Genomic DNA, 20576 nt, shown 5'->3' with positions numbered 1-20576 from the left:
TTGGCCGCCAGGTAGGAGAAGGATTTCCCACCTGCCTCAGTGCGGTGGAAGCGAGGGACGGCGGCGAGTGCGAGATTGGCGGAGCGAAGTTGACGGGTGGGAGTGTAGTAACTGAGGCGACGGTTGAGGTATTCGGCTCCCTTGTTGTGGAGGGCTTTGTGTGCATGGGTGAGGAGCCGGAAGGTGATCCTTTTGTTGACGGGAAGCCAGTGCAGGTGTCTCAGGTGGGCGGAGATGTGGCTGTTGCGGGGTATGTCGAGGATGAGGCGGGCGGAGGCGTTTTGTATTCGCTGAAGACGTTTTTGGAGTTTTGTGGTGGTTCCTGCATATAGGGTGTTTCCGTAGTCCAGGCGGCTTGTGACGAGGGCGTGGGTCACCGTTTTTCTGGTGTCGGCGGGGATCCAGCGGAAGATCTTTCGGAGCATGCGGAGAGTGAGGAAGCAGGAAGATGATACAGCGTTGACTTGTTTGGTCATGGTGAGAAGTGGGTCCAGGATGAGTCAGAGATTGCGTGCGTGGTCTGAGGGGGTTGGTGCGGTGCCAAGGGCTGTGGGCCACCAAGAGTTGTCCCAAGCAGACGGGGTGTTTCCGAGGATGAGGACTTCCGTTTTGTCTGAGTTCAGTTTCAGACGGCTGAGTTTCATCCATTCTGCGACGTCTTTCATTCCATCTTGCAGGTTGGTCTTGGCGCTGGTGGGGTCCTTGGTGAGGGAAAGTATCAGCTGAGTGTCGTCGGCGTAGGAGGTGATGTTCATGTTGTGATTGAGTACGATGTTGGCGGGGGGCTCATGTAGAAATTGAAGAGAGTCGGGCTGAGCTAGGAGCCTTGAGGGACGCCGCAGATGATGTCGGTGGGGTCTGAGCGGAACGGAGGCAGGTAGACTCTTTGGGAGCGGTTAGAGAGGAAAGAAGTGATCCAGTCCAGGGCCTGTCCTTGGATACCTATTGAGCGGAGGCGGGATATTAGTGTTCGGTGGCAGACGGTGTCGAAGGCCGCCGAGAGGTCGAGGAGGATGAGGGCGACTGTTTCTCTGTTGTCCATCAGAGCTCTAATGTCATCTGTGACTGCGATGAGGGCGGTTTCTGTGCTGTGGTTGGCTCGGAATCTGGACTGGGAGGGGTCGAGTAGGTTGTTGTCTTCAAGGAAGTTGGTCAGTTGCTTGTTGACGGTCTTCTCGATGACTTTGGCAGGGAAGGGGAGGAGCGAGATGGGGCGGAAGTTCTTCAGGTCGCTGGGGTCCGCCGTAGGTTTCTTCAGGAGGGCGTTGACTTCCGCGTGTTTCCAGCTCTCGGGGAAGGTGGCAGAAGCAAACGAGCTGTTGATGATGGTCTGGAGATGCGGGGCGATGATGTCGTCGGCTTTGTTGAAGATGAAGTGGGGGCAGGGGTCCGAGGGGGCACCGGAGTGGATGGTGTTCATGGTAGCTTTGTAGCTTTCAAGTGCCTGAAAATATTGCTGGGGTGAAATGCAGTGCACACCTGAAATCACAAGATTTTTTGTCAATTGGAAATAGATATATGGTTCAAGTCGCAAGGTTTTGCGCATTGAACTGTATATTGTTCAAAGATAAATGGGAATTGTTACTTGATGAAGATGAAATGTGGCCTCACTATGCATTACATGTTATCAATACCGTGGAAGAGTTGAAAGCATTACATGGTAATGTTGACAAAGGTGAGAAAAGGAGTTGGGTAAAATTAAAATATATTTAATGTGAAGACAATGTCTGGGTCTCAGGGGAGGGTCAAATGGTCCTGACTAATATTTTGATGACTCAAAAAGCTAGATATTATCATCAACAATCACATGTTGGGAGGGATGCCATGGTTCAAACATTCAAGCAATTTTTGTTCAATCCAAAATTAAGACAGGTTGCCAATGCAGTTTGCCATTTGTCAACAGATGAACTTAGGTAAAGAGACAGTGGTCAATTTGAGCCACATTGGGAGAGTGGGAGGTCCATTTGGCAGAATGCAAATGGATTTCATTCAGATGCCTGCACGTGGAAGATTGAGATATGTGTTGGTGACTGTCTGTATCTTTAGTCATTGGATTGAAGCTTACCCTACATGGAGGAATGTTACTGCTTAGGGAACTGATACCACATTTTGGGTTTGCGGTCTCTTTAGAATCAGATAGAGTAAGTCACTTCAATAACAAAGTAATTAAATTACTATGTTTAGCTTTAAACATTGAGCAGAAATTGTATTTTAGTTACCGCCCTGAAGCCTCAGGACTTGTGGAACAGATGAATGGTACCTTGAAATCGAGAATTGCGAAAATATGTGTGTCCATGAATCCTAAATGGCCCGATGCACTGTTGTTAGTGCTGATGACAATGAGAAATACACCCAACAGGAAAACAGGACTGTCACAGCATGAAATCTTCATGGGCAGAGCAATGAGGTTGCCAGCGGTTCCTGCCAATGCTCTTGTGAACATGACAGATAATATGGTGTTGGACTACTGTAAAGGTCCAGTTGATGTGGTTTGCTCTTTCTCCCACCAGCTGGAAGCCACCACACTGCTACCGTCTCAAGATCAAAGCCACAACATGAGAGCGGGTGATTGGGTTGTGATCAAAAAGCACGTGAGGAAGACGTGTTTGGAGCCTCGGTGGAAAGGTCCTTACCAAGTAGTGCTGATCACTACTACAGCTATGAAGCGTGCTGGATTTCCCAACTGGATCCATTCCAGCCATACTCAGAAAGTACCATGTCTGTTGGACAATGAAGAAGAGTTGTTGAGAGTACCAACAACGTCCAAAAAAACTCCAGAATTGGAGATGGGAGAAGGAATTGCCCGAATCTGAGCAGACCTCATCAAGCACAAACACTCCTGTGAGAGATGAAGTGGAAGACCTACAGGAAAGTGACAGTCAATCAACCTGAACTGAGGTAGCAGGAGAGTCTAATCAGAGGAGGGCTCTCCCAGAAGCAGACAGTGTTGAAAAACAAATAGAGCTAACAACAGATCCTGAGGAGGAAGGAGTTGAGGTGGATCAAAGACAAATATATCTGACTCCTCCTGAACCATTCTCAGTTACATCAAGAGAAACTCCTGCAGAACAAAGAGAAATCACAAGTTTGACACTGAAAAGAGTATTCACCAAAGTTCCACTGAAAGGAGATGAGTGGCCGAAATCAAAAGCAAAGAGAAGAGAAGCAATTGCGGTGACAACAATTAAGGAAGAAGTAGATACAACAATAAGAGAAGATTTGAGTGAAGGAGAATTAAATGGAGATCAAAGATTGAAAAGAAAGAGAATTGCAAGTTGAATGTACTGAATGGGCATTTGCAATGACAAGTGAATGGCAGAGTGAATTTTTGCCCTTTTGATTTGATCAAGACATCCCAGGTCAATATTTTGTCACTTGAAGAAAATCCATGAACTGAACTTTATGAAACTATATAACTATATAAGAAATGTGCAAAAGAGACAAATGAAAGTAACCGGAAAATACTTTTTGATTACCTGATTTGACAAGCTGCTAAACTGATTTTGACAAGCTACCTATTTTTGACAAAAAGGGTTCTGGAAGAAAGACTGAAAGCTGTGAATAACTGCTAAAAAACATTCAATATTTTGGCCCTCATTATGACTCTGGTGGAAAATCCCACTTATTGCCATGCTGACGGCTGCCAACTTACTGCTGCGGTGGCGGATATCCGTTCACCATGTTATGAAAAAACACAACAATGTGGCAGAATTCAGCCACATACAAAAATCCACTAGTCCAAAGGTCAGTAATAAAGTGGCGGTATCAAAACCCACACCGTTACGGCAACAGGACAACGCCCCCCACAATATGATCCACAAATTACCAAGGCGGACATTCAATGGTGGTAAACCATTGGCGGTACATACTGCCGCGCTTACAATGGACACTCCCAGACAAAACAACTCCACACTGGCCAATTCAAACAACTCACACCTGACACCCATACACATACCATACCTACACTCCCACACCACTATAAAACACACACACACATTACCCACAACCCTTTATGATTACAAATCATTGCCATCAGAGAGACACCAAGACCACTGAGGCAACTAGAGCCACACACTACTCACACCCTGTAGGAGGCTGGCCTGGTTTGTAGGGGGTACCTTGGGTTCTTACACCTTACACCAGGTCCAGTTATCCCTTATTAGTGAAATGTAGTAGTGTTTTAGCAGCTTAAACTGGTAGAGGTAGCTATAGCAGAGCACCTTAGGCTGAACTAGGAGACATGCAAAGCTCCTGCAATACCACTTATAGTTACACAGTACTTATTCACAAGTAAAGACAATACTCAGTGTTACCAAAAATAAAGGTGGTTTATTTGGGTGACACAAGGCCAAAAATATCTTAGAGGCAATACTCCTTCTGGAGGTAAGTATTATACACAATATGTACACTAGACACCAAAATAAGGTAAGTAATTAGACATGGGATTGTGCAAACAATGGGAAATGCTATAGAATGCAATGGGAGAAAATAGGTCCAGGGGCAACACAAACCGTATACTAAGAAAGTGGAATGTGAATCACAAATTCCCACCTAGGCAAGTGTAGTGTGGGAAGAATCGCTGGTAGAGTAAGAATACAGTAAAGGTAAGTAAATTACCCCACCCCAGAGCCCAGGAAAGCAGGAGTAAAGTACTGCAAGTTTCCTTAGGACACACTACAAGTCGTGTTTAGAGTTACTGCAAGAACCAAACAAGACTGCAAACAACAAACGGTGGATTCCTGGACCCAAAGACCTGCAAAGGAAGGAGACCAAGCCCAGAAGTTGAAAGAAGTTCCATGAAGGACAGCAGCCCCTGCCAACCCAGAAGAGGGTGCAAAAGAAGAGTCCCCAGTTGGACGAAGTCTGCAGAAATGCACCCAAGGAAGAGGTCAGCGGGTTCCTGCATGATGCACTGGATGTCCCATGAAGAGAAGCTGGATGCAGGTGAGTTTTGCCTCTGGATTCCCCCAACAAGCCTTGGTTCGGGCAAAGTCGCATTTTGCGCCAAGTTGGCACTATCTGTACCAGGAGGCACCTGGGGACCTCATCTCTGTATAAGGAGGAAGAGGGGACTTACTTCAGAGAGCCCACAGAGCACCAGATAGCACCCACAGGAGTCCAAGGACATGGGGACAAAGGAGGTGCAAAATGCAGTTGTTGCAGCACTACAAAGGAAGGTCCCATGCCGCCAGAGGTCAACTCAGTGAGTTGAGCATCACAGGATAGAGTGCTGGGGCCAGGCCTGGCTGTGCACAAAGGAATGTAGCAAATAATGCACAGAGGCCCCAGGAGGTAAAGAAGACGCTGTGCACAGGGGTACTGTCGTTCTCGGGTAAGGCAAGGTCTTAACTCCTCCAAATTGGGACAGCAGGACCGCAGGCTAGTCTGCGTCAATGAGGTCGACCCTCTGTTTTCCAAGGAGCATGCTCGTCGCCAGGAGTGGAGTCCAAGAGAACTGGTCATCGACTTAGAAGGTGCCTGCTTGAGTAGGGGAGTGACTCCGTCACTCCACAGAAGATTTCTTTGGTCCTTCTGGTGCAGGGTGAAGACCGGGAGTCCCCAGAGCGTGCAGTGCACACTGCGATTGATCTGAGTTCAAAGGATGAATCAGTAGTTGCAGAGGATTCCTGCTGGAAACTTGCAAGTAGAATCTGAAGAGAACCCACAGGAGAGACCCTAAAGAACCCTGAGAGGGGATTGGCTACCTTATCAGGTATGGACCTATCAAGAGGGGTCTCTGACGTCACCTGCTGGTACTGGCCACTCAGAGGCCTCCAGAGTGTCCCCACACCTTGCAAAGCAAGATGGCTGAAGTCTGGGACACACTGGAGGAGCTCTGGGCACCACCCCTCGGTGGTGATGGACAGGGGAAAGGTCACTCCCATGTCCTTTGTCCAGTTTCGCGACTGAGCATGGACAAGTGGTCCCTGAACTGGTGTAGACTGGCTTTTGCAAGGAGGGCACCATCTGTGCCCTTCAAAGCATTTTCAGGGGCTGGGGGAGGCTACCCCTCCCCAGCCTGTAACACCTATTTCCAAAGGGAGAGGGTGTAACACCCTGCTCCCAAAGGAAATGCTTTGTTCTGCCTTCCCAGGGCTGAGCTGCTCAGACCCCAGGAGGACAGAACCCTGTCTATGAGGTGGCAGCAGCTGTAGTTGCCTTGCAAGCCTCAGAGAGCTGGTTTGGCAGTGCTGGGGGTCCATGGTGGAGCACCCAGGATGCATTAAATTGGCTCCCCAATACCACATTTGGAATGGGGGACAATACCATGATCTTAGACACCTTACATGGTCATTTTAGGGGTTACAATTGTGAAGCTACATATAGGTAGTGACCTATATGTAGTGCATGCATGTAATGGCGTCTCCGCACTCACAAAGTTCCGGGAATTGGCCCTGAACTATGTGAGGGCACCTTTGCCAGTGCCACGGTGCCTCACACTTAGTAACTTTGCACCTTGCCTTCATTAAATGAAGGTTGACATATAGGTGACTTATAAGTTACTTAAGTGCAGTGAAAATGACAGTGGAATAATGTTTGCACTATTTCACGCAGGCTGCAGTGGCAATCCTGTGAAAGGGTTTTTCTGAGCTCCTTATTGGGGGCCACAGAAATGCTGCAGCCCATAAGGATCTCCTGGAACCCCAATGCCCTGGGTACCTAGGTACCATATACTTGGGACTTATAAGGGGGGTCTAGTTTGCCAATTGAAATTGGTAAATTAAGTCACTAGCCTATATTGACAAATTTAAAAGCAGAGAGATCATAGGCATTGAGGTTCTGGTTAGAGCCTCAGAGACACAGTTAAGCGCTATAGAGACACACACATTAGGTCATAAACTATATGCACTGGGGTACTGACCAGCAGGATCCCAGTGAGACAGGCAGAAACATACTGACATACAGGTCAAAATGTGGGTAACATGCCAAGAAAGATGGTACTTTCCTACACACCAATACACCACTCACGCACACCACATCACTCCCCCAACACATTACCCAACACAACCTCACCAATACTCCTCTCATGGAGGAGAAGCTAAGGGTCATGGTGGAGGAAATTGTCAGGGTAGAGACAAAGCTATTTGGAGCACAGGTGCATCAAATATCCATTGCAAGGAAGATGGAGCTATGGCAAAGAATCATGGACAGGGTTCAACGCCGTGGGACAGCATCCAAGAACAAGGGATGACATCAGGAAGAGGTGGAATGACCTACGGGGGAAGGTACGTACCATAGCAGCAAGACACCAGCTCGCTATACAGAGGACTGGCGGTGGATCCCCATCTCTTCCCCCACAACTCACAGCATGGGAGGAGCAAGTCTTGGCAATACTGCATCCTGAGGGCCTGGCCAGAGTCGGAGGTGGACTGGACATTGGTAAGTCAAATCTGTACTATAATCACCCCCTTACCTGCATGCCATCATATACTCTCACCCTCACTCCCATCACTCCACTACATCCCACACTCCACCATCACATCTCACTAATCCCAGTGCCAAGCCCTGCATGCCGTACCAATGCACGGACATCCCTAACAGCCCTGCATGGACAAACATCACTAAAGCATACACAGCATAGAGAACTTACAATCCCACCATACACCAATATCCAAAAGATAAAGCTGGCAGAGCAAAACCAACTATAGAGTGGAAGCCAGGGATGTACAATATGTCATACACATTAACCATAACACATCATTTACATCCCCACAGGTACCCCAGGCAATGTCACCGGAGAGGAGGTGCCAGCACTATCCAGTCCCCCAACTCAAAAGGCCCACAGTAACTCTGGACTTCGGGATCTGGACAACCTACCTGGCCCATCAGGGACCACTGGGCAGCCGGTTACCCAAGCCCAGTCACACACCACCACAGGGCCTCTCCATTCAGGACACACCACCACAGCACCCACCCAGCATACCCACACCGCTGCCCCGAGGACACATCAATCAGCACTGTGTCCACCTGTACAGGGACTGCAGACCACACCTCACACACAAGACAATCAGGGACCTGGGGTCAGTGGCAGTGGGCACACGGTTCAGAGAACAGAGGCATAGGCAAACAGGGAAACTGGGAGGAGTGCTGTGCGGCAGTGGGAGGACAGGCCAAGGGAACCGACTCTCCAGGAGGCACTCACCGTGTTCCAGGGAGACGATGAGCCAGATACAGGACAAGTTGCAGGAGAACATGCAGCTGCAGGATGGACAGTATCTGGGGATCAGGGAGGACTTGAAGGACATCAACACCACCATGGTCTCCATAGCAGGGATGCTGGCAGGCATGGCCAACATTATGAAGGAAGTAGTCTCACACCAGTGGGCCCCTGCCACTAGCCAGTCATCTGAACAGCCACCCACTTCTGCTGCCGAGAATGGCCAGGGTGAGGACAGGCCCAGTGAACCGACTCTCCAGGAGGCACTTTCTGAGATCCTGGGAGCCTACCAACATTCCCAGGACACGATGGGCCAGATCCTGGACAACATACAGGAGAACTGGCGGCTGCAGGAGGGACAGTACGAGGGGATCAGGGAAGACTTGCAGGCCATCAACAACACCCTGATATCCATAGCAGGGGTGCTGGCAGACATAGCCAGCATTATGAGGGAGGCAGCCTCACACCAGTGGGCCCCTGCAACTAGCCAGTCATCTGAACAGCCATCCACTTCCGCTGCCGCTAGTGGCCAGGAGGCCCTGCCACAGAACTCACAGACCACCAGCACCCCTCCCCTTGCAGAAGGTGAACCACCCCACAAACCCCATCCCATTGCACTTTCTCCTGTAAATGTTAGCAGTTCAATAACACCCTTTGACAAAAATTGATTTTGAATATGTCATGTATATCAAATATGTATAGTTTTAATCAGGTACAACAATTGCAAATGAACTGTACATAGAATGAGCATAGATTTAATGACCAGTAGCTGGCTGTAGCTGGCTGTAGTAATCACACCAGGAGTATTTTTCAAATTACCAACATCTGCAAAATGAATAGCCAATAAGTGGGCATTGAATTGGGTGATTAACAGCATGCCAATGCCATACAGATTACAATCATAGGTACTAAATTGTAAAGTTAGACTGTCTTACCTGTGTGTCATTGTAAGTACTGATGGACCACAGATGTTCTGGGGTCAGGTGACAATTTCCCAGATCTCCAGGCATTTTTAAGTGGTTGAGCATTAATCTCATTATCCACTTTTCTATATGTTTTTAATCTTGATTGCAACCCTTTGATATACCCTTTAAAGTAGATTGCTGTGGGGTTGCTAATCAATTTAAATTTTTCTACTTTCCTGCAATAATGAGTGTCTGACCTCTACGACCGCAACAGCAGCCACCCATAAAAGATCTCCGGTAAAGAACCCCCGTAAGGGGAGCCCGTCAGATATTGCACCGCCGGTCTGACGAGGAGCTTCCCGATGATGAAGCATGACATCCATTCGGATGTGTGAGGGCTCTTGCTCCTGAACTTTAAATGTCCCCCTAGATACATGGAACAGTGTACCCTGTTGCTGTTAGTTGTCCTCATCTTCATCCTCTACTTCCTCATCCTCACTGTCCTCAAGGTCCACTGCTGCCACAGGGGAATCTCCAGTATCCTCCTTCTGCAGAAAAGGGACATGGCGCCTGAGGGCCAGGTTGTGTAACATGCAGCATGCCACCACTATCTGGCAGACCTTCTTGGGTGAGCAGCACAGGGATCCACCTGTTATATGGAGGCACCGAAACCTAGCCTTCAGGAGGCCAAATGTATGTTCAATTATCCTTCTGGTTTGCCCATGTGCCTCATTGTAACTTTCCTCTGCCCTTGTCCTCGCATTCCTCATAGGGGTCAGCAGCCATGATAGGCGTGGGTAACCAGAGTCACCTGCAATTATTGAGGGACAACATTTAGCCACACACTATCCTATATGGCCCACACCATACCTATGCACCAACATATACTGTGCGGGAACCAGGGCTCACCTATAAGTCACACACTGTGCCTCTGTAGTTGGCCCATCACATTTAGGATGCTGCTATTCCTTAGGACAAAGGCATCATGCACCGACCCAGGATACTTAGCATTCACGTGGGAGATGTACTGGTCCGCCAAGCACACCTTCTGCACATTCATGGAGTGGAAACTCTTATGATTCCTGAACACCTGTTTATTCTGGCGGGGAGGGTACAAATGCAATATGTGTTCCATGTGTTCCAATTATATTGGGGATATGTCCCATTGCATAAAACTCGGCCTTCACAGTGTCCAAATCCTCAACCTGGGGGAATGCAATGTAGCTGCACATGTGTTTTATCAGGGCAGAAAACACTCCTGTCAGCACTATTGAAAACATTGGCTGTGACATTCCTGCTGCCAATCCCACTGTCACTTGGAAAGAACCAGTTGACAAGAAATGGAGTACTGATAGCACTTGCACAAGAGGGGGGATGCCAGTGGGGTGATAGATTGCAGATATCAGGTCAGGCTCCAATTAGGCACGCAGCTCTGTGACTGTGGCCCTGTCCAGTCTATAGGTGAGTATTAGGTGCCTGTCCTCCAGTGTAGCCAAGTCCACCAGGGGTCTGTACATGGGGGTATACCTCCATCTCCTATTCATCCGCAGCAGTAGGAATCTATGGGACAAAAGAGTGAGGAGCCTGTCACAAACTGAACAATTGAGCCACAACAGTAGTTTGCATTCTGTGAACACGTAATGGGTCAGTGTGATTTATTCAGTATTTGCCTATTTCTCCTGTGATGCAGCATTATTCCATAGGGCTCCCCCCCCAAAATTGCGTCTGCCTGTCCTGTGTGAACACATTTTCCCTGAACAATTCCTTCAATATAAGTTCTTCCCTCCTCAGCTAATTTTTCAACTTCTTTAATTTAATCACATGATACAATTGACAAATTCCCCATGTTCCAATTATGCAAATCACAAAATCATATCACTTGTGTTATCTTCAATATTATCCCTAGGTTGCCAAGCCCATTTCCCCTGGAAGTAAATCCTTTGCCAACATTTTCCTAAACTCCTGGTTCTATCAACTCTTTTAAATCAGCACTTGTCTTTAGTCAGATTGGTAATAAGGCTGCTAATTTCATTACTATTGGTAAGTATACGTGAGCAACAATATTGCAAGTTCAATATTTTACAAACTCCGCTCTCCTTTGCTAAAAGGAGGTCTAATGCAATGTAGTTCTGAAGAGTCATAGATCTTACTGCAGCCATTTCTATATCCATCAGGATCATGGCTTCTGAAAAATGTGTCAACATGTTATCCACAACAGTAGACAACTTTCGAATTTTCAACAAATTCAAAATAACCCCCACTGAAGGAATTATTGCTCCAAATATGTCTCCAACTATGCCAGACTATGATTCTCACTTTTGTCTAACAGGATGTAATTCGGTCATTTTAAGTAATTTACTCAGGTTCTCAAGTTGAAATATCTTTGGGAAAATTATCCTTAAGTATATTGTGCCATACCACCCTCTAGGAAGAGCATTTGGTCCACAGATATATTAAACTCCTGGAATTGCTGGGTCCTGCCCATTCAACATAAACGTCCATTTACTCTGAAACAAAAACGCATGTCTGCATTCACTCGTTCCCACAAGCAAAGTATCAGTTCTAGATTTAGACCTATATTATCAAAGCTTTCTTACGTGTTGTGCATCTAAAGCTAACCTCCCTTGTCCCTTTCTGTCACTTAGGGCCAGATGTATCAAAAAAGCCTTTTGCGAATCGGTAATAGCGAATTTAAGAAATCACTTTTTCTGATTCGCAAAATGCTATGTATCATATTTGTGATTCGGTAATAGCGATTTCTTAAAAATCGCAAATGATATTACCGAATTGCAAATTGCGATAAAGCCCCCATTCGCACCTCTGGGCCTGTAGGCCCATATTTGCGATTTTTTTGCATTTCCCAAATAGCGAATTCCTAACTGGAATTTGCAATTTTGGAAATGCAAAACCCCAGGGTGCTGGGGTCCTTAGGCCCCCTCTGCTGCACCCCAAAAAAATTTTGGGGACATGTAAGGCGCACACCTGCCAAAGGGGCATGTGTGCGTTACGTCAATTTTAAAAATGCATTTCTAATGCATTTTTAAAATTTGCACATGGTTCCCACCAAGTTTTACTTGGTGGTAATTGTGATTCCTTAATGGCAAATTTGCAATAAGGAATTGCTTGATACATGTGGTTTAGAAATCGCACATAGGGATTCCTTATTTGCGATTTCTTATTTAGAGAATCGCAATTTGCGATTCTCTCAACGGGGTCGCAAATTTAAGGAATCGCTATTTTAGCGATTCCTTAAATTTACATTGCGAATATCTTTCATAAATACTGAAAGGCATTTTCGCATTTGTAAACGGGCATTCGCACTGCTTGCGAATGTATAAAGGCTTGATACACCTGGCCCATAATGCATAATCATTTCTAAATGTCCTTTTCTCTGAACTCCCTTCTAATTTCTCCTTCTATACCTTTTTCCTATCATCCCTTTGATCAAAGAAGCTATTTTCTATAGGTGTAAGCAAGCATGTTAGATTGTTGCCATGTGCATAAGCTTTGCCAATTGTCAACATAGGTTCCAAGAATCCTCTCGCTAATTCTATAGTGTTTTCCTTAGCTACTCTACTCAGGTACTTAATCATAGGAACAAACAAAAACACAACATCATAATTGGAATAGAAATACTGAACGTATTCTTGGTTATAGAATCTTGTTAGTAATAGACTGCAATTCATTCCATAAGTAAGGGGCAAACTTTGGTAAGTAACTTCTTCTCCCACCTATGAAGGAATCTGCGTGCAGACATAACAATCTCTCATATCCATCGTCTCAACATACTCACGCAGAAAGCAATAAAAAACATTACAAGAAAGCTCTCCTTGGGTATTATCTACTTGCAAATATTTTTCATCTATCCTAAACCTATCTACTTCTGTGAGTTTAGTAGTCATCTCTAAAGCTGAAGTATGGTTGGCCACACTCAAAATCAACACCTGATATGATATAATGCATACAATCACCAAACCAATGTCCATGTATTTATAGCACCTTTTCTTCCTACCCTAAGGCTAAGGTTACTCATGATCTGTAAAGAATCAGAAAGTAGAAGAAAAAAGATTTATAGCTATGTAGCAAAAATCCAAAAACAAAGGCCCTCATTACGACCCTGGTGGTCGGTGATAAAGTGGCAGTAATGCCACCAACAGGCTGGTGGTAACTACCGCCAAATTATGACATGGTGGAAAGATCTCCGAAAGACAGCCAATGTACTACACAGACCGCCAGGGTGAAAACAACAGGCACAACGACGGTAGCAGCCAACAGACAGGCGGAAGCCAAAGTTCCGCTCCCCATATTATGACCTGACAATCCACCACTTTTTCCATGGTGGAACCAACAACATCAAAAGCCTGGTGGAAACACTGCACAGAAGTGAAAGGACTCACCACTGGAGACACAGGGAAGAACCACGCCGCCATTGGAACCAGAACTGCAAGTTTTCCCAATTATATTTTACGTCCTGCTCCACCACAAACACCAACGCCAGTGAAGATGATGACGGTGAGTACAGCCACCTAGCAAACAATGGAGGGGAGGGAGGAAAATGAGAGTAACACACACCCCAGACACACACACCATACACACAACCAGCTGCCCAAGAAAACAAGTTAACCCCACTAAATCGGAAACATAATGTAAGGACTACAGGAATTGACTAAAGTGATTGCACTAAGATCAACACAGTATAAATAATAAATATGCCAATGCAATAGATATGTACAAATGTACAAAAAAGGGACACTGCCCAGTCCTCCGTGTGCGTGGGCCACATGGCCACAAGACAAAGTCCAAGGTCCCATTTGATACCTGCATCAAGACGGAGAGAACACTGCAGGGACATCAGTTGGCAAATAGGCAGGTACCTCAGGGAGAGGAGGGTACCTCTGCCGGAGGCGGAAACCAGACCACTGGTTCTGGAGGGGGCAACATGCCCTGTGTTTGGTCCTGGGGAGTGCAAGGCCACAGACTCTCAAGTGGGTGACTTTCCCACTGGTTCTGGAGGGGGCAACATGCCCTGTGCTTGGTCCTGGGCAGTGCAAGGCCAGAGTCTCTCAGGTGGGTGACTTGCCCACTGGTTCTGGAGGGGGCAACATGCCCTGTGCTTGGTCCTGGGGAGTGCAAGGCCACAGTCTCTCAAGTGGGTGTCTTTCCCACTGGTTCTGGAGGGGGCAACATGCTCTGTGCTTGGTCGTGGGGAATGCAAGGCCAAAGTCTCTCGAGTCAGTGACTTGTCCACTGGTTCTGGAGGGTGTAATAAGCCCTGTGCTTGGTCCTGGGGAGTGCAAGGCCACAGTCTCTCGAGTGGGTGACTTGCCCACTGGTTCTGGAAGGAGCATCATGCCCTGTGATCTTCATCCTGGGGAGGATGGGGTGAGTGGATGGCTTCTCCACTGGTTCTGGAGGGGGCATCGTGCCCTGTGATCTTCATCCTGGGGAGGATGGGGTGAGTGGATGGCTTCTCCACTGGTTCTGGAGGGGGCATCGTGCCCTGTGATCTTCATCCTGGGGAGGATGGGGTGAGTGGATGGCTTCTCCACTGGTTCTGGAGGGGGCATCGTGCCCTGTGATCTTCATCCTGGGGAGGATGGGGTGAGTGGATGGCTACTCCACTGGTTCTGTAGGGGGCATTGTGCCCTGTGATCTTCATTATGGGTAGGATGGGGTGAGTGGATGGCATCTCCACCGGTTCTGGAGGGGGCATCGTGCCCTGTGATGCCGGTCTTGGGGAGTGCAAGGTCACAGTCTCTCAGCTGGCTGTCAATCCCACAGGATTTGCTGGGGCAGCCCGCACAACAGCCCATGGATACAGAACTGCACACAGTCTGCCGGCGGTGATGTCTGCTCAGTGGTGGCAGTGGTGGTGGTGCTGCTGCTGGTAGTGATAGGTGGAGACTCCAGCCCATCCCCTCCAGCCTCAGACGGCTGCCCACTGGTGCTGCTGCTGTTGGCGGTGCTGGTGATGGTGCTGCTGGTGGAGCTGCTGGTAGTGGTGGGGGAGGCTCCAGCCCATCCCCTGCAACCTCGGATGGCTGCCCACTAGTGCTGCTGCTGCTGGTGGTGGTGCTGGTGGCGGTGCTTCTGGTGGAGCTGCTGGTAGTGGTGGGGGGAAGCTCCAGCTGTCAACACCAGGACAGTGCGCACTCTACGGGCAACATAATGCAAAATGCCAAACCTTATGCAATGTGATAATTCAGGCATTGTGTGTTGATATTGCATATTAACTTTTTGTAGTGCAGGTATTCATTTTGAAATGTCATTAATGCTGCTTGTAATGTATTGTTCATTTTCAAGCCTGTCCTGCAGCCTGGTTGGGTGTGGCATGTGGGCGGGGCTTGGGTCTATTTAAGGAACCCAGCCCAACTCCACATGCTCACTATTCCGAGGTCCCGGTGCAGAGCAGCAGCATTTTCCAGGGCTCCTGTTCTGGAGGCCTACTTGGACATTTCCTGGCCCTGTACTGATTATCTTGCTGATCTTCAAGCAGGGCGGTAAGGCGGAGTTCGGGGTAGCCCCTCGACTCCGTTTCTAGAAACATTTGAGATTTTGGCTTTGTGATTTACAGTGTGTGTGATTTAATTCTTGGCACTTAACCCTTGCAGTTCGGATCGGCAGAGTGCGCAATCATTTCGAGGCATTTGAATCTTGATGGTTGAATCAGCAAAAGTGAGCGCGATTCATTCTTGGCAATTAACTCTTACAGTTCGGATCGGCAGAGTGCGCGATCATTTCAAGGCATTTGAATCTTGATGGTTGAATCGGCAACAGTGTGTGCGATTCATTCTTTGCAATTAACCCTTGCAGTTCGAATCGGCAGAGTGCGCGATCATTTCAAGGCATTTGAATTTTGATGGTTGAATCAGCAACAGTGTGCGCAATTCATTCTTGGCAATTAACCCTTGCAGTTCGGATTGGCAGAGTGCGCGATCATTTCAAGGCATCTGAATCTTGATGGTTGAATCGGCAACAGTGTGCGCGATTCATTCTTGGCAATTAACCCTTGCAGTTTGGATCGGCAGAGCGAACGATCATTCCAGGTACTTGAGTCTTGATGCGCAGTCTGGCAATAAGGTGCGCAATAACTTCTGGGCAAATTGAATCTTGAAAATTAGGTCAAACAGAGTGTGATCTTTCTAGACAAAACAAGTTTAGTCAGTTTGTCAATTCTACAGTGTCATTCATGAATCCTATAGCAGTTAATACTTTGGGAACGAATGTACTCATTCACTCTTGTTGTGATGTAATTGCTATTCTAAGGATTAACTTGAGAGAGTTCAATGTTCAGATTATATGATTATAAAAAGGTCACGCTATTGAAAAGTTCTTGATCTCTCATGTTATTAGAGCATAAAGAATTAAAACAAAGTCCATGAAGATTAATGTGAATGACCTTGCTATTGTGTTATTAACTCTTGCTTCCACAGGTCTCCTGCCCTGCTGTTCCCAACCTTAACCACATCCCCGCTTGTCCATTCTTTAACTCTGTGCTATGATAGCTAGTAGAGTTTGGAGATGCCAAGAGGTGAACATATTGGGAACAGGCGCAGACCCCGAGGATCTCGCTGACACCAGCCCATACCCTGCAGCCTCGGACAGCTCCACACTGGTGCTGCTGCTGGTGGTGGTAGGGTATCCCCTGCAGCCTCGGATGGCTGCACCACCATGGTTGGTGGTGTGGGCTCCGACTGAGTCCCAGCACCAGGCCCTTTGTCCTTTCTGCCTGCTGGTGCAGTCCCCTTGCCCTTCCTGGCAGCATCTGGGGATTCCTCCTTCCATTTCCTGGCAGCAGCTGGGGATTCCTCCTTGCCTTTCCTGGCAGCAGCTGAGGGTGACATCTTTCCCTTCCTTTCAGCAGGTGGGGGTGGCATCTTTCCATTCCTTTCAGCAGCTGGGAGTGGCATCTTTCCATTCTTGGCAGCACTTGGGGCAGGCACCCTTTCTGTGTGGCTGCCTGTTGCCTGGGATCCTTTCCCACCAGGGGTTACTTTGGACACTACTAGACCTGTGGACTGGGTGGCTGAGGTGCTTGCCTGTATTTTACACACCCTGGCCAGACATGAAGGATGGGGAGGAGGAGGGGTAGGGAAGAGGTCAACAGTGGAGCAGAAAAGCTTCTTAGAGGCATTGGGGCTGGAAGAGGGAGAAGGTTTGGGAGTGGAGGAAGAGAAAGAGGAAGTCGGTGTAGGTGGTGTCTGTCTGCTGTGTTTGGGTGCAGGTGCATGGGTTGGATGCTGTTGTGAGGTGGATGGCTGTTGGGTGCCTGAGTGCCTGCGTTTATGCACCTTGGGAGGGGGAGCACAGACACAGTGGGAGAGGACACAGGGGACGAGAGCATGGATATCGGGGTGGTGTCTGCAGGTGAGGTGTGGTGATGATGGTGGTAGTGGATGATGGTTCAGTGCATGCAGGTGTGAATGTAGATGCAACTGGGAGGGAGGTGAAGGACGAGCAGGAGGGAGACACAGTGGAGGCAGTGGTGGTTGGTATGTCTGCATCTGGATGGTGTTTGTGTGAATGGCTGTGGGATAATGTGTCCTGTTTGTGTTTGCCATGTACACTCTTGTGTGTTTTCCTGTGTGCATGCTCTTCTGTCTGTGTGCTTGGGATAGGTTGGGGTTGAGGGGAATGGGATTGGGTAGAGGAAGTTGGAGAGGGGAGGGTGGAAACAGGGACAATGGCTGCCATGAGAGAGGAGGCCAGAGCCTGGATTGATCTCTGTTGGGCCACCAAGCCAGTGTGCATGCCCTCCCGAAATGCATCGGTCTGTTGCATTTGGACTGCCAGCCCCTGGATGACCTTCACAATGGTTGACTGCCCAACAGAGATGGATCGTTGGAGGTCAATAACCTCCTCACTCAGGCAGCAGCGCTCACTGGGGCAGGGCCTGAGGTGCCTGGGGTGAAGGAGATGCCCACCCTCCTGGGTGAGCGGGCACGGTCAACTCTCTGAGGGGCTGCTGGGAGGGAGGTACTGGTACGGGGTGCTGGCCTCCTCTCTGATGGCAGCCATTGTCCCAGTTTCTACCCTCCCCCCTCCAACTTCCTCTTCCCAATCCCATTCCCCTCAACCCCAACCTATCCCAAGCACACAGGCAGAAGCGCATGCACACAAGACAGCACACAATAGTGGCACAGGCACCACACATCATCCCACAGGCACTCACTCTAACACCATCCAGATGCAGACATACCAACATCCACAATATCCACTGTGTCCCCCTCCTCCTCCACCTCCCTCCCAGTTCCGTCTACACTCACACCTGCATGTACTACATCCTCATCCACTACCAGCATCACCACCACACCTAGCAGAACACCTCCACAACAGCCATGCACACATCCCTTGTGACCTCTCCCACTGTGTCTGTACCCCTCCTACAGTACACAAGCGCAAGCACTCAGGCACCCAGCAGCCATCCACCTCACAAGAGCATCCAGCCCATGCACTTGCACCCTGAACCAGCAGACAGAAACCTCCAACAACCACTCCCTCTTTCTCCACTCCCAAACCTTCTCCTTCTTCCTACCCCATGTCCCTAAAAAGCTTTTCCTATTAACCATTGATCTCTTCTAATACCTCCCCCCATCCTGCACTTCTGGCCAGGGTGGCAAAAACCCAGGCACCCAGTCCACGGGCCCAGCAGTCACCACACCCACTCGTAGTAGGAAAGGCACATGTCCTGAGGGTGAAGGAGCCTGCACTAGGCAGCCTCAAGGATACGGAGCCTGCCCCAGCTGCTGCCAGGAAGAGCATAGAGCCTGCCCCAGCTGCTGCAAGGAAGAGCAAGGAGCCTGCCCCAGCTGCTGCCATGAAGACCAAGGAACCACTCCAGCAGGCAGTAAGGGAAAGGGGCCTTGGACAGGAACTCTGACAGAACCCCCACTACCAACCATGGTTTTGCAGCCATGAGAGGCTGCAGGGGATGTGCTGGAGCTTCCCCCCAACAGCAGCAACAGCAGCAGCAGCACCACCACCATCACCAGTGGGCAGCAATCAGAGGTTGGAGGGGATGGGCTGGAGCTTACCCCCAGCAGCAGCACCACCACCACCAGTGGGTAGCTCTCCGAGGCGGCAGGGGATGGACTGAAGCTTCCCCCCACCATCAACAGCAGCACCACCACCACCACTGATCAGCCGTCACTGCCGGCAGACGATATGTAGTACTGCCTCCCTGGGCTGCTGTGCAGCCTGCCCCCTGCAAATCCAGTGGGTATGACACCCACCTGAGAGACTGTGACCTTGCACTCCCCAGGATCAAGAGCACAGGGCATGGTGCCCCCTCCAGAACCAGTGGGTAAGACACCCACCACCTCCAGCCTCCCCAGGATCAAGAGCACATGGCACGATGCCCCCTCCAGAACCAGTGGGTAAGACACCTACCAACCCCAGCCTCCCCAGATCAAGAGCACAGGGCACAATGCTCCTTCCAGAACCAGTGGGTAAGACACCCACCAACTCCAGCCTCCCCAGGATCAAGAACACAGGCCACGATGCCCACTCCAGAACCAGTGGGCAAGTCACCCACTTGAAAGACTGTGGCCTTGCACTCCCCAGGGCAAGCACAGGGCATGTTTCCCCTCCAGAGCATGTGGGCAAATCACCCACTTGAGAGACTGTAGCCTTACACTACCCAGGACCAAGCGCAGGGCATGTTGCCCCCTCCAGAGCATGTGGGCAAGTCACCCACTTGAGAGACTGTGGCCTTGCATTCCCCAGCATCAAGCACAGGGCATGTTGCCCCCTCCAGAACCAATGGTCTTGCTCTATCTCCCGGCTGAGGTGCCCACCATCCCCCGTCCCCCTGAGGTGCCTGCCTATTTACTACATGTGCACCTGCAGTGTTTTCTCCGTGTTGATGCAGGTGACAAGTAGGGCCTTGGACTTTGGCCTGTGGCTATGTGGGTCACGCAAAATGAGGACTGGGAAGTGTCCCTTGAACTGTACAATTGTAAATATCTGTAAAATTGTCCAAGTTATTTTTACACTGTGTTGATCTTATTACACTCACTTTAGTAAATTAATTTTGTCAGCCGATTTAGGGGGAATAAGTTGTTTTCTTGTGCATCTGGTTGTTTGTATGGTGTTGGGGGTGTGTGTTGTGCATGTGTGTGTCACTCTCTTTTTTCTCCCTCCCTCCCTTGTGTGCTAGGCCGCTGTACTCACCATCGTCGTCTTTGCCGTCGTTGGTGTTCCTGGTGGAGCAGCACATAGAAGAACATGGGGAAGACATGCAGCTTGAGCTCCATGGTGGCGTGGTTGTTCCCTGAGTCTCCAATGGTGAGTCCTTTCACTTCTGAGGTCCGTTTCCGCCAGGCTTTTGATGTCGTTGGTACCGCCCCAGAAAAGGCAGCGGATTGTCATGTCTTAATATGGTGGGTGGAACTTTGACTTACGCCTGGCTGTTGGGGGCTCCCGCCGTGGTGCCTGTTGTTTCCGCCCTGGCGGTCGGGGTGGTAAAATGGCTGTCTATCTGTGATCTTTCCGCCATGGTCATAATTTAGTTG

Source organism: Pleurodeles waltl, chromosome 2_1, assembly GCF_031143425.1.
Source record: "Pleurodeles waltl isolate 20211129_DDA chromosome 2_1, aPleWal1.hap1.20221129, whole genome shotgun sequence".
Classification (NCBI taxonomy): Eukaryota; Metazoa; Chordata; class Amphibia; order Caudata; family Salamandridae; genus Pleurodeles; species Pleurodeles waltl.
The sequence above is the reverse complement of the archived record's forward strand: the minus strand, read 5'-3'. Positions refer to the sequence as shown.